Source organism: Silene latifolia, chromosome Y, assembly GCF_048544455.1.
Source record: "Silene latifolia isolate original U9 population chromosome Y, ASM4854445v1, whole genome shotgun sequence".
NCBI classification, from domain to species: domain Eukaryota; kingdom Viridiplantae; phylum Streptophyta; class Magnoliopsida; order Caryophyllales; family Caryophyllaceae; genus Silene; species Silene latifolia.
The window spans coordinates 347,134,257-347,147,267 of NC_133538.1; positions in this window are offsets into that span (position 1 = coordinate 347,134,257).

The window sequence follows — 13,011 nt, forward strand, 5'->3', positions numbered from 1 at the left end:
GAAAAATAGGCACACACATTATTTACCTATAAAAGAAATAAAATAATACCTTCAATTTTTTTCCTTAAAAAATTAATACTGCTAATTTTTCAATTTACTTTTATTAATTAATTTTGAGAATTTACGACTTAAAATAATAAATCATATATCCTCTCAGATCTGGAGAGATAGTCAATCATCCTCGAGAATCTACGACATAAAATAGTGAATCATATATCCTCTCAGATCTGGAGAGATAGTCAATCATCCTCGAGAATTTAATTGGAGTAAAAATTATGGCAACTACTATCAGCCGCCCCGTTCCGTTATCGGAAGGTGACAATAACAGGCTACAAGTAATTTCTGCTATGACAAGTACATTTTGTTGGCCATGATATCGTCATAATTAATTTGTTTCGACCTCCGAATCTGCAAATTACTTAAAAATAGTACAATTCAGAAAATAAAAAAGTACAATTCAGAAATTAAAATTGACAAAGCAAGAATAAAAACAGCTGATATAAATTATTAAAATGTTGACAAGACAATCCCAATGTATGAAATTGATTTGTATAATATATTTTTGGGCCTATTAACCAAAATTTAATGAGTACAGAAAAACCACATAGAAATTGATTGAGATTTAATAGCAGTTGAAAAAGTAGTGGCACCTGGTAGGTAGAAATATTTAAAACAGTAAAAAAAAAGTGGGGGAGTATGGTGTTTTTAATAGAGCAACAACAGTTACTAATTAACAATATCAATCAATTTTCATAACAATTTTCACTCTCTTTACTCTTCCATCTTCCAAATCCATAAACTCAAGCAATAAATAACACAATTTAAATAATCTCACAAATTGTATTTAAAGAAGTGAGTTATATCCATCAAGAGAACAAGTCATCTCAACTATAACAATTACATCAGAAAAGTGAGCAATGAAATATGGAAAACTCAAAGTAACTCAAGCATGAGAGAAGGGACATCAGCAAGAACAAATAGGAACAAGAGGAAACATAATGGAAGACACTTAGAACAGTATGTTTTTTTTTCATTTTGCATTTTTTTCTAATATATAACTAGTCAAAATTATTAATATTTACCAGCTAGAAAATTGAGATTGTTGAAATTTACTTAAATTTTGTTAATTCACCATTGTACAAGCATTATTTGTAAACACTTAGTTCAACCTGCAATGAAACAACAAAAGAGGTTGTCTCAATACATTTATTCGATTTCTAAATTAGAGCATCCTATATGTATGAAAAGGCATCATTTAAGAGTGCAAAAAGGAGATAGACAGTTGTTACCTTTTTCAGTTTTAGCATCTGATAATGTGAACCTATTTAAATAGTAGTATAGAAATGTATATCATCTACGAGTCACCTGAAATTAAAATTAAAAAGCAATTAGTAGAAACGGAAGCATTAGAATATTAAAGATCTTTAAATTATATATAGATAGTGTGCATAGCTTAAGATGGCGTAGCATATATGATTGTACTATTGCTGAAAAGAGTTGTAAGTTTGAAATCTTCAAGTAAAGAAAACAAAAGGTTAGTGCCATAATAATTTAGGGAGGAAAATCATAGTAGTCGCTTAAACAATAAATAGTAAGAACAAAAATTGAAATAAACTTATCTTATACTTCGTATGTTTTATACAGTCCAAGTTGTACACATCCTGCATTTATAAACGATAGAAATTACAATTCAGCATAGAGAAAATTATATAATAGGTGAACTAAAATAAACAATGTAAAGTTCTTTTTTTCCTTTTTTTTTCTTTTTTTTTTTTGCAAATGTCATTAAGCTTTATATCACGAAACAAAGAGAACAATTTTGTCTGGATTGAAGTATTTGAGCCAAAAAATTTGCTCGGGTCAGACCCAAATGGATGGGTAGAGTCAAATGAAACACATATGATAGGATATATAGGGTCGGATCAGGACAACCTAATTCGGGTCGATTGAGGTCGGGTTAGGTCAACAAAGGTGTTAGAACACACTTGGTTGATTATGCCAAGTTTCATTATGATTTAATCGTTTGCCTCTTTGTTTAATGCTTAACAAATTGAAGCATCCAATGATAGATCAAAGAAGTTCAAAGATGATCAAGATGAAGAACAAGTCAAGCATGCCCATAGTCTAGAACAAATGTTGTAAACGAGGTAGTTCAACATATTCTTTTTTACGCATAAGTTATGGCAAAATCGTGCAACAGTTCCTGTGACTGTTGCACTTGCACCATGGTTTCTGGTACTAACGAATGGAGAAATTTTTGGGAAAATTCACAAGTGTTTGAAATTCTTTAAAAAGCTTTTCTATGTTCAAGAGGAACATTATTTTAAAACTGAATAACAAAAAGACCAAAAAGAATATGCTTACACAATAATTTAAAAGATGCCAATCTCATTTGTGCCAGTTGTTTTTCATGCTAAAAATGGGTCTTATGCTTTTTCCATTTGTGGCAAAATTGTGAGTTCCTATATTTTATGGGAAACACTCCTTCTCTTTGGAAAAACGCAGCCAACTTGAGCCTCTCAAACCTGATTGTTCTTTTATATTTTTTAAATGAAAATGCATATTACAAACTTGTGGATATTAGATTAATGTAGTGTTAAGATCATTTTCTTACACACTACCTTTCTCTATAAATTGCCACTTCATTTTTCATTTATTGCAAGACTTTGAAAGAGCATTCATTGTAAACACTTTGCAAATCTTTTCATCATTAAAAGCTTTGTTCTTCAATCATTTGGAAAACCGTTTTCTGTTTTTCAAAAGTCTTCAATTGTTTTTCAAAGTCGTAAAATCTCCAAGTATCGTTCGGTTAATCAGCACATTGCATAAACGAATATGTTCAATGATTCTCGTGTTTAGGTCTTAATTGTAATCTCCATGTTCTTAAGTGAACCCGAGATTCGACTCGTAAAACCGTTGAGATAGAACCTTAAGTCTTGAAGCGGAGTAGCTTTAAGCAATTGCAACCGGAGTAGGTTGGCGAGTTGTTTTCATTGTAATGGTTTAGTTAAGTTTGAGTAAATTTCTAAACAAGCAATAAAATAACGGTTGGACGTAGGTTCCGGAGTAGGAGCTGAACCAATTTTTAAACATCGTCTTGTTTGTTTATTTACTTTCACGTTCTCTTATCATTCTTCTTTTACACGTTAATCTCGCTCTCGATCGTGCAACAGTCTCTCATCTTGTTGCGTTGCATAGACTGCATGTACCGTTTGTGAACTTACAATCCATTAAGTTTCTCAAACTCGTATTAATAGATCTTACTTGTGTTAGTCATTAACCAAGTAAAGAAGAAATTTTTTAAAAGGTCCACCTAATTCACCCCCTCCCCCTCTTAGGTGTTTATCGTTCTTAACTCTTCAATTGGTATCAGAGCCTAGTGCTCTTGATATTGGTTAAAACCAAAGAGTTGATCCCATAGTTATGGACGATTGAAAACACACTAAGTATCCCATGTTTAAAGGAGAGAACTATGCCTGGTGGAAACATCTCATGGAGCACTATGTTAAAAGTATGGACTACGAATGTTGGTTGATCATTCAAAATGCTCCCCTCAAGATTGAGGTGACTAATTCCGATGGCACTAAGTCTATCAAAAGTGATGACAAATATGTTGAGGCCGATTATAGAAAAGTCGAGAAAAACTCTAAAGCCATGTCCATCCTTCAATATGGCATCGGTGAACAAGAGATCAACCGGATATCCGGATGTGACTCGGCAAAGGCAATATGGGACACCCTAAATCTTGCTTATGAGGGAACTTCACAAGTCAAAAAGTACCGTGTTGATCTTCTCATGCAACAATATGAGATGTTCAACATGGGAAAAGATGAGTCAATCAATAGTTTGTCTTCTCATTTCTCTAGTATTGTTAATGACCTCAAGAGTCTAGGTAGAAACTTTGAATCCGAGGATTTAGTACGTAAAATCCTTCGTAGCCTATCTGAAAAATGGCAACCGAAGGTTACGGCTATTGAGGAAGCTAAAGACCTTTCTTTGTTATCCCTTGATGAACTTATGGGCTCACTTATGGCTCATGAGTTAACTCTCATGAAGCGTTCTGGTGAAAGCTCTAAAGGGAAAGGACTTTCCCTTTATTCTCTCTCAAGTGATGAGGAGGATGAAGTTGACGAGTTTGCAATGTTCACTAAAAACATTGTTGGCATGATTAATGGTCGAAACTCACAAAGGTCTAATAACTATACTAGCAAACGCCGCTTTCCCAAAAGAAAGTCTACTTCCACTGTTGGTTGCTTCAAATGTGGTGACAAAGGTCACCAAATCAAAGAATGCCCAAAGTGGAATGACATTAAATCTAAAGAAAAGCGTGAGTTTGCTAAAAGATAATACAAAAGCAAAGTAATGACTGCCATTTGGGGAATGTCTGATTCTGACGAGGACGATGTCCTTGAGGAAGAATTGGATGCCAAACTTAGCATCTCGTCTCAGTCAAGCAATGATGTTCCAAAGTCAACAAAGAAAGAAAGTGTCAAATGTCTTTTGGCTCACTCCATGGACTCAGATTCAGATTCTGACATTGAGGTAAATAAGCTCAAGAAAAAGGTTCGATCTTTCTCTAAAGACAAAATCTGTCATCTCCTAGACCAATTCATTGATAATTGTCGTGTCCAAAGCAATAAATTAGAGGCTATGTAAACTGAAATTGAAGACATAGCCGAAGAAAATGTTGGTCTAAAAGAATGTCTAAATGAGGTAGATCAACCTAGTTCATCATCGAGTCTTGAAAAGGAGATTAAAAGGCTCCAAAAACAGAATCTGTTTCTTGCTAAAAGATTGGATGAATTACATGCAATAGATCAATGCAATGTTGCATCTATGTCTAACAAGGGAGAAGAGTCCTTTGACAAAGCTGTGTCCTCACTAACCAAAGAACGTGACTAACTTTTGATTGATCTTGCAACATGTCAAAACGAAAAAGAGGAACTTGTCAAAATTGATGAAATGCTAAATGATGAGTCAAGTCATGTTAAAAGTACTTTAGATCAAGTGCAAAATTCAAATAATGATCTTCTCGTTCAAATTGAAACTCTGAAAAAGGTTGAACAAATCCATGCAACAGATGATGCGACTGTTGCATCTGAGTCTATGAAGGAAATTGAGACTCTCACAAAACATGTGTCTTCACTAACTAAAGCATGTGACTCTTTGTTAGCTGACCTTACCTTGTGCAAAAGAGACAACAAGCAACTTGAGCAAATTGGCTTATTGCTTAGTGATGAAGTGAGACATGCTAAACATGCGTTCGACAAAGTAGGTCAACTAAATCTTAATCATCTTGCTAAAATTGAAAAACTAACCAAAGAGCTAGATGAGGCTAAGATGTTCTATTTGAAATGGGAAGGAAGTCAGAATGTCTTGGAGTTTCTTCTAAAACAATCTCAAGAATATGAAAACCGTGCAAAAAATGCTGGACTTGGTTTCAAATACAACAGTTCTACGCACTGTTGCGCTCGAAACCAAGACCCGAGCGTAACTGATTTTCAAAGAAGAAAGTATGTTGGCCTTCCTGAGTACATTATCTGCAATTACTGTGGTAAAAGTGGTCATGAGTTTAATGGTTGTGAAAAGAGAGTCCTTGACCTAGAAAGAAGTACCAAAGTGGCTAAACATGTTTGGATTAAAAAGAAAGAAGTCAAGAAAGTTGTTGTCAAGAAGGAGCCCAAACTTGTTTGGGTTCCTAAACTAAACGTTTGATTTCTTATAGGTATTAGCGAAAGGCAGCAGCAATTGGTACTTAGACAGTGGATGCTCTGGTCACATGACAGGGGATGAAAACCAATTCCTTTCACTAGAAGCCTACGATGGTGGCATGGTGACTTTTGGTGACAACAAACGAGGTGAAATCATTGGTATTGGAAAAGTTGGTAAGTCAAAGTCACTATGTATCGACAAAGTGTTGCTTGTCAAAGGTTTGAAACACAATCTTCTAAGCATATCACAATTGTGGGATCGAGGTAACATCGTTGAATTTCTTGCTAGTGAATGAAGAATAATTGATGGAAAAACTAGAGAACTCATTCTTGAAGGTAAACGTGTCAAAGATGTTTACATGACTAACTTATACTCATTGCCAAGTCAAACACTTTCATGCATGAGTGTCCAAAAGAATGACCCTTGGCTTTGGCATAAACGACTTGGTCATGTAAATGCTAAAACACTTAATACCCTTAAGAGGCTTGATCTAGTTGATGGCATTCCTAACATCAAATTTGAATTCAAATCACTTTGTGACGATTGTGTTAAAGGTAAACAAGTAAAATGCTCCTTTAAATCCAAAAAGATTGTTAGCACTTCCTTACCTCTTGAACTCATTCACATAGACTTATGTGGACCTATGCGTATTGTTAGTAAAGGTGGAAGTCGCTATATTTTTGTCAGTGTTGATGATTTTACAAGATTTGTTTGGCTTCTTTTCTTAAGTTCTAAAGATCAAACTTTTGATGAATTCTTAATTTGGGTTAAAAAGGTCCAAAACAAATTTGGTTATAAACTTGTCTCCTTGAGATCCGACCATGGAACCGAATTTGAGAATTTATCATTTGAGTCTTATTGCAATGAGTACGGTATTAGCCATAATTTTTCGACCGCAAGAACCCCTCAACAAAATGGGGTTGTGGAACGAATGAATCGAACTCTTGAAAATATGGCTAGGACCATGCTCATTAGCTCCAAAGTGCCAAGAAACTTTTGGGTCGAGGCCGTTAACACATCTTGTTATATCTATAATCAAGTCATGATTAGAAAAATCATTAACAAAACCCCTTATGAATTACTACGAGGAAGAAAACCTAACATCTCCCATCTAAAGTGCTTTGGTAGTAAATGCTTTGTACATAATAATGGAAAAGACAACCTAGGAAAATTTGATGCTCGTAGTGATGAAGGTGTTTTTGTTGGTTATTCCGACCATAGTAAAGCTTACAAAGTTTATAACAAGAGAACCATGAAAATGGAAGAAAGCGTTCATGTAATATTTGACGAATCTAGTCTCTTTGTTTAAAACACTCAGGTTAATGATGAATGATGAGGAAGACGATGACTTTGAAATTGGAATGATACGTCATGACATGGATCAAGTCATGGAAGAAGTTGAGCAACAGTTGGAGCCACTGTTGCTTGAGGAGGCTGGCCAAAATTCAGGGGGAACTAACCCTCCCGCATCTCAAAATGGAGCCAACTCATCCAGGGGGAATGAGGAGTGCAGTGAACCAACCACTAACCAAATTGAAACCAATCCACAAACACCCTCACACAATATTCCCCCCATGCAATCGCCACGACATGTTGCATCAGAACCAAACGAAACAAATGAGGCCTCTAACACCCTTGTTCCAAAGAAATGGAAGCATCAAGGTTCCCATCCTCTTTCAAATTTAACCAGTGACCTTACCTCTGGAATCAAAACCAGATCATCTCTCCAAAATCACTGTGCTTTTGAAGCATTCATATCACAAATTGAACCCACAAATATCACAATGGCACTATCCGATGAATATTGGGTCACGGCTATGCAAGAAGAATTGGAGCAATTTGAGAGAAACAAGGTATGGCATCTGGTCCCTAGACCATCTCAACGTACTGTAATTGGTACGAGATGGGTCTATCGCAATAAGCTTGATGATATTGGAGAAATCGTAAGGAATAAAGCTAGACTAGTGGTACAAGGGTTTAATCAACAAGAAGGGATTGATTACAATGAAACCTTTGCACCGGTAGCTAGGCTTGAGGCCATACGAATGCTCATAGCTTTTGCATCTCATGTTGGCATAAAACTATTTCAAATGGATGTTAAAACCGCTTTCTTAAATGGCTATCTTGAAGAAGAATTTTTTGTCGAACAACCTCCGGGCTTTATAAACAATGAGTTCCCTAATCACGTATTTAAACTTGACAAAGCACTTTATGGTTTAAAACAGGCTCCCGAGCCTGGTATGATAGCCTTTCCAAATTCCTATTAGAAAATGGTTTTGTACGTGGTTCGGTTGATAAGACATTGTTTATCACGTCACAGTCAGAGGAACTGTTGCTTGTGCAAGTATATGTCGATGACATTATTTTTGGTGCAACTAACAACATTCTTTATAAGTATTTTTTGGATATTATGACTTCTGAATTTGAAATGAGCATGATGGGAAAACTTGGATTCTTCCTTGGTCTTCAAATTAAGCAAGATGAAAAAGGAACCATGATCCACCAACAAAAGTACTTAAAGGAAATGATAAGTAAGTTTGGGTTAACTAGCTCGAATCCTATGCCTACACCTATGATTGCCAAGCTTAATCTTGACAAAGACGAAAATGGTAAGAGTGTTAGTGAAAGGGTATATCGAGGTATGATCAGTTCATTGCTTTATTTAACCGCTAGTCGACCCGACATACAATTTAGTGTGTGCGTATGCGCTCGTTTCCAATCAAATCGTAAAGAATCACATTTCAAAGCCGTCAAATGGATTTTTAGGCATTTGATTGGAACGCAAGGTTTATACCTTTGGTACCCAACTCATTATGACATTGATCTTGTAGGATTTTCGGATGCGGATTATGCCGGGAGTTCGTTGGATAGAAAAAGCACCTCGGGTATTGCCACTTTCTTAGGACCGTGCCTTATCTCATGGGCATCCAAGAAACAAAATACCGTTGCTCTATCCACGGCCGAAAGTGAGTATGTAAGTGCCGCTCTTTGTTGTGCTCAAATTCTTTGGGTACGACAACAATTGCGTGATTACGGTCTTATTTTCGAAACTACTCCCATATTTTGTGATAATACAAGTGCCATTAACATCTCGAAAAATCCAATACAACATTATAGGACAAAACACATTGACATAAGGCATAACTTTTTACGTGATCAAGTCGAAAAAGGAAATATATGCCTAACCTTCTGTAGAACGGAAAATAAAATTGCGGACATTTTAACAAACCGTTAGAAAGGGAACAATTCGTAAAACTTCGGTTGGAAATTGGTTTGTTAGGCGACATGTGACACAAATTAAAATTATCTTTCCCATATGATTGACTAGAGATGAGATGATGTATATATGTTCTCAAGTTTAAAAATGTCTAATTTATCATTTGACAAGTGTGCCGAAAAAATGCATTGGAACTCCACATTTTGCATTTGAATTATTTGCATTGAGCCTTGCACTTACTTTATGTCCCATCTAGCACATCCTACTCTAGCCGCCCCATATGCCATCATTTCTCTCATTTACACTCCACCTCAACCTTTAACCACTCCCTTTTTAACACTCCAACCGTCCCTAAAATAAAACCCCCATGTAATAACCCCACTTTCCCATTTACCCACAAACTCACTTCAAAATTCAAAAGTTCCCTCAACCTCTTGCATCTCTTAAACCGTCAAACCCATCACCCTCATAATGGCTCCCAAAAAATCAAATAGAGGAGAAATTCAAAACCTTAGAAATACATTCAACCCCAAATATATTGCCCAGCAAAAAATGGCCACAAAATCCGCTGCAAGTATTGAAAAATCCGACAAACCCACCCCGTCTCCTACCAAGCCGCCAACAGTCAAGCCAAATGTTGCACGAAAGAAATCCATGGCTGTCAAAGGAAGAGGTTGTGGTAGAGGAGGCCGTGGTGGATTAAAACGAAGTCCACCAATCTCGTTGATGTTGGACCCAAATGTTGATGTTGATTCCGAGGAAGACGAGCCCACGCTCAAACAAATAGCAAGCAACATCCACAAAGACAAAGAAATTGATGATGATGATGTGGTTGTTGCTACTGTTATTGAAGAAGAAACAGAAAATGAGGTTGTTGATGATGTTGTTGAGGAGGAAAAAGAAAAAGAATCAGAAAAAGTAAATGAGAAAGATGTTGAAGAGAAAAATGAAATTGAAAAGAATGATGATAAGGAAGAAAAAATGAGTGAAAAAGATGAGGAGGAAAAAGAGAAAGAAAGTGAACTAGAGAAAGAAAAGGGAACAGTGAATGAGAAAGATGCCGAAAAAATTGATTCCCCAAATCATAATTCAGAAAAAGAAGTCCTTCATGATGAAGAAGTCATTCCCAACATTGAAACCACAAATGAACCCATCAATCAAGACATTGTTGCTGATAAATTTGACCCCCTTTCCACCGAAAACCCCAAAACCAAATCCCAAATCAAAATCACCGAACTGTTTAGTGATGATGATGATGATATTATCATTGAAACTCCCACCAAATGAAAGGCAACATCTAAGGCCGGTATCAAAAGAAAGAAGCAATCAAAGCCAAAAGCGGCTAAAAGGCCGAGGTACCCACGGAAGAAGGAGGTGATCCTTCCAACGGAAGATGATGATGTTATTGAGGATAAAATTCCTCTCAATACATGCACAGAGTTGATGGTCACCACTCACGATGAGGCATTCAAGAATGAGGTCCTTGCTCATCTCAACTCTCTCGACCTTCCGGGTGACACCCTCAAGCTATGTCACGGCATGCTTACATGTTGCTTCCACAGCGAGAGACGATACAAGAAATCATGGTATGATTCTTCCCCGGCTTTTGCATTCTTCAAAGCTGCTATTTTTGGTCAGGGTTGGTTTAATCTCCTCGACAAATACTCTATGGTTTACATGTCGGAGTTAATTCAGTTCTATGCAACAGTCAAGGTTGATGTTGCATCAGGAACTCTCTCGGCATTTATAAACCAAAAACCCTTTGTCTTGACCATTGACCAACTTGCATCTTACCTTGAGGTTGAAGCCGTGGTTCTTACCACCTTTCCTAAGACTACTTGGGGTGATGTTGATGAAACTATGGCTAGTGAGGTTATGAGAACCCTTCGACCCGACAATGAAAATGGCACCACCAACATATATGCCCATGAACTTCAAGCCCCCCACCGTTTCACCTTTAACCTTGTTCACCGAGCCATTTTACCAAGCAATAACAGTAGGGGACGATGTTCTCTCCTTGAGATGCTCCTTATTTACCACATTATCAAACGCCGTCCCATCAACCTTCCTCAACTAATCTTCCACCGTATCAATGAGATTGCCCCCGACCTCCAAAAAGGGAAATTTGACAAGAAAAACGTGATTCCATACGGTATGTGGTTGTCCATTGTCTTCATGAAAAGGAAGATAGTCATGAAAGGTAGCCCCGGTATTGAAAAACTCAGTGATGACATGACCATGGGTTTGCTTTCTCAAATGACTTTGGCTATCAACAATGGGAAGTTGACTCGCAAGTACTTGGGTAGAGGTAAAACTGGTGCAACAATTGGCTCAACTGTTGAAATGGGTGCTTTACTCGGTAAGTTGGACAAGCTTATGAACATGGTGTCCAAATTGGTTGTGGATAATGAGACCCTTAAGGAAGATGTTGCTGAGCTCAAAACCCTGAATGAGGATCTCATTGAGTGTGTGCAAGCTCTTGGTGGTCATGTGTCCGATGATGAATGAGGCATCCGTACCTAACCTTGCCCTCCTATCCTTTTGGCTCTTTGTTCTTAATTTTTATGCAAACTATGGGCTGTTTCTTTTCTCTTATTTTGAACATTTGTCTTTGGTTTAATTATGTACTACTTGAACATGTTTCTGTCCTTCTCTTGATGATGTCAAGAGGGGGAAGTAGTTAAATTATGTGTTTATGTGTTAACTAACAACTCTTCGGCTAACGTTCACCGTGAATTTGTCTTAGCTATGATGATAAGATGTTCTACTTAGGCCAAGCATGTTGACCCCCATTCACCTTGATCATGTTTAATTGATATTCTTACTATTTGGTTCAAAGACCGACTCACCATGGGCTTAGGGAACTTCACACATATTTAAAACATGCCATCATCAAAGGGGGAATTTGTTAGAACACACTTGGTTGATGATGCCAAGTTTCATTATGATTTAATCGTTTGCCTCTTAGTTTAATGCTTAACAAATTGAAGCATCCAATAATAGATCAAAGAAGTTCAAAGATGATCAAGATGAAGATTAAGTCAAGCATGCCCATAGTCTAGAACAAATGTTGTAAACGAGGTAGTTCAACATATTCTTTTTTACGCATAAGTTATGGCAAAATCGTGCAACAGTTCCTGTGACTGTTGCACCATGGTTTCTGGTACTAACGAATGGAGAAATTTTCGGGAAAATTCACAAGTGTTTGAAATTCTTTAAAAAGCTTTTCTATGTTCAAGAGAAACATTATTTCAAAACTGAAGAACAAAAAGAACAAAAAGAATATGCTTGCACAATAATTTTAAAGATGTCAATCCCATTTGTGCAAGTTGTTTTTCATGCTAAAAATGGGTCTTATACTTTTTCCATTTGTGGCAAAATTGTGAGTTCCCATATTTTATGGGAAACACTCATTCTCTTTGGAAAAACGCAGCCACCTTGAGCCTCTCAAACCTGATTGTTCTTTTATATTTTTTAAATAAAAATTCATACTATAAACTTGTGGATATTAGATTAATGTAGTGTTAAGATCCTTCTCTTAAACACTACCTTTCTCTATAAATAGCCACTTCATTTTTCATTTATTGCAAGACTTTGAAAGAGCATTCATTGTATACACTTTGCAAATCATTTCAGCATTAAAAGCATTGTTCATCAATCATTTGCAAAACCATTTTCTGTTTTTCAAAAGTCTTCAATTGTTTTTCAAAGCTGTAAAATCTCCAAGTATCAGTTCGCTTAACTGTTGCATAAACGAATATGTTCAATGATTCTCGTGTTTAGGTCTTAATTGTAATCTCCATGTTCTTAAGTGAACCACTGAGATTCTGACTCTGTAAACCGTTGAGATAGAACCTTAAGTCTTGAAGCGTAGTAGCTTTAAGCAATTGCAACCGGAGTAGGTTGGCGAGTTGTTTTCATTGTAATGGTTTAGTTAAGTTTGAGTAAATTTCTAAACAAGCAATACAATAACGGTTGGACGTAGGCTCCGGAGTACGAGCTGAACCAATTTTTAAACATCGTCTTGTTTGTTTATTTACTTTCACGTTCTCTTATCATTCTTCTTTTACACGTTAATCTCG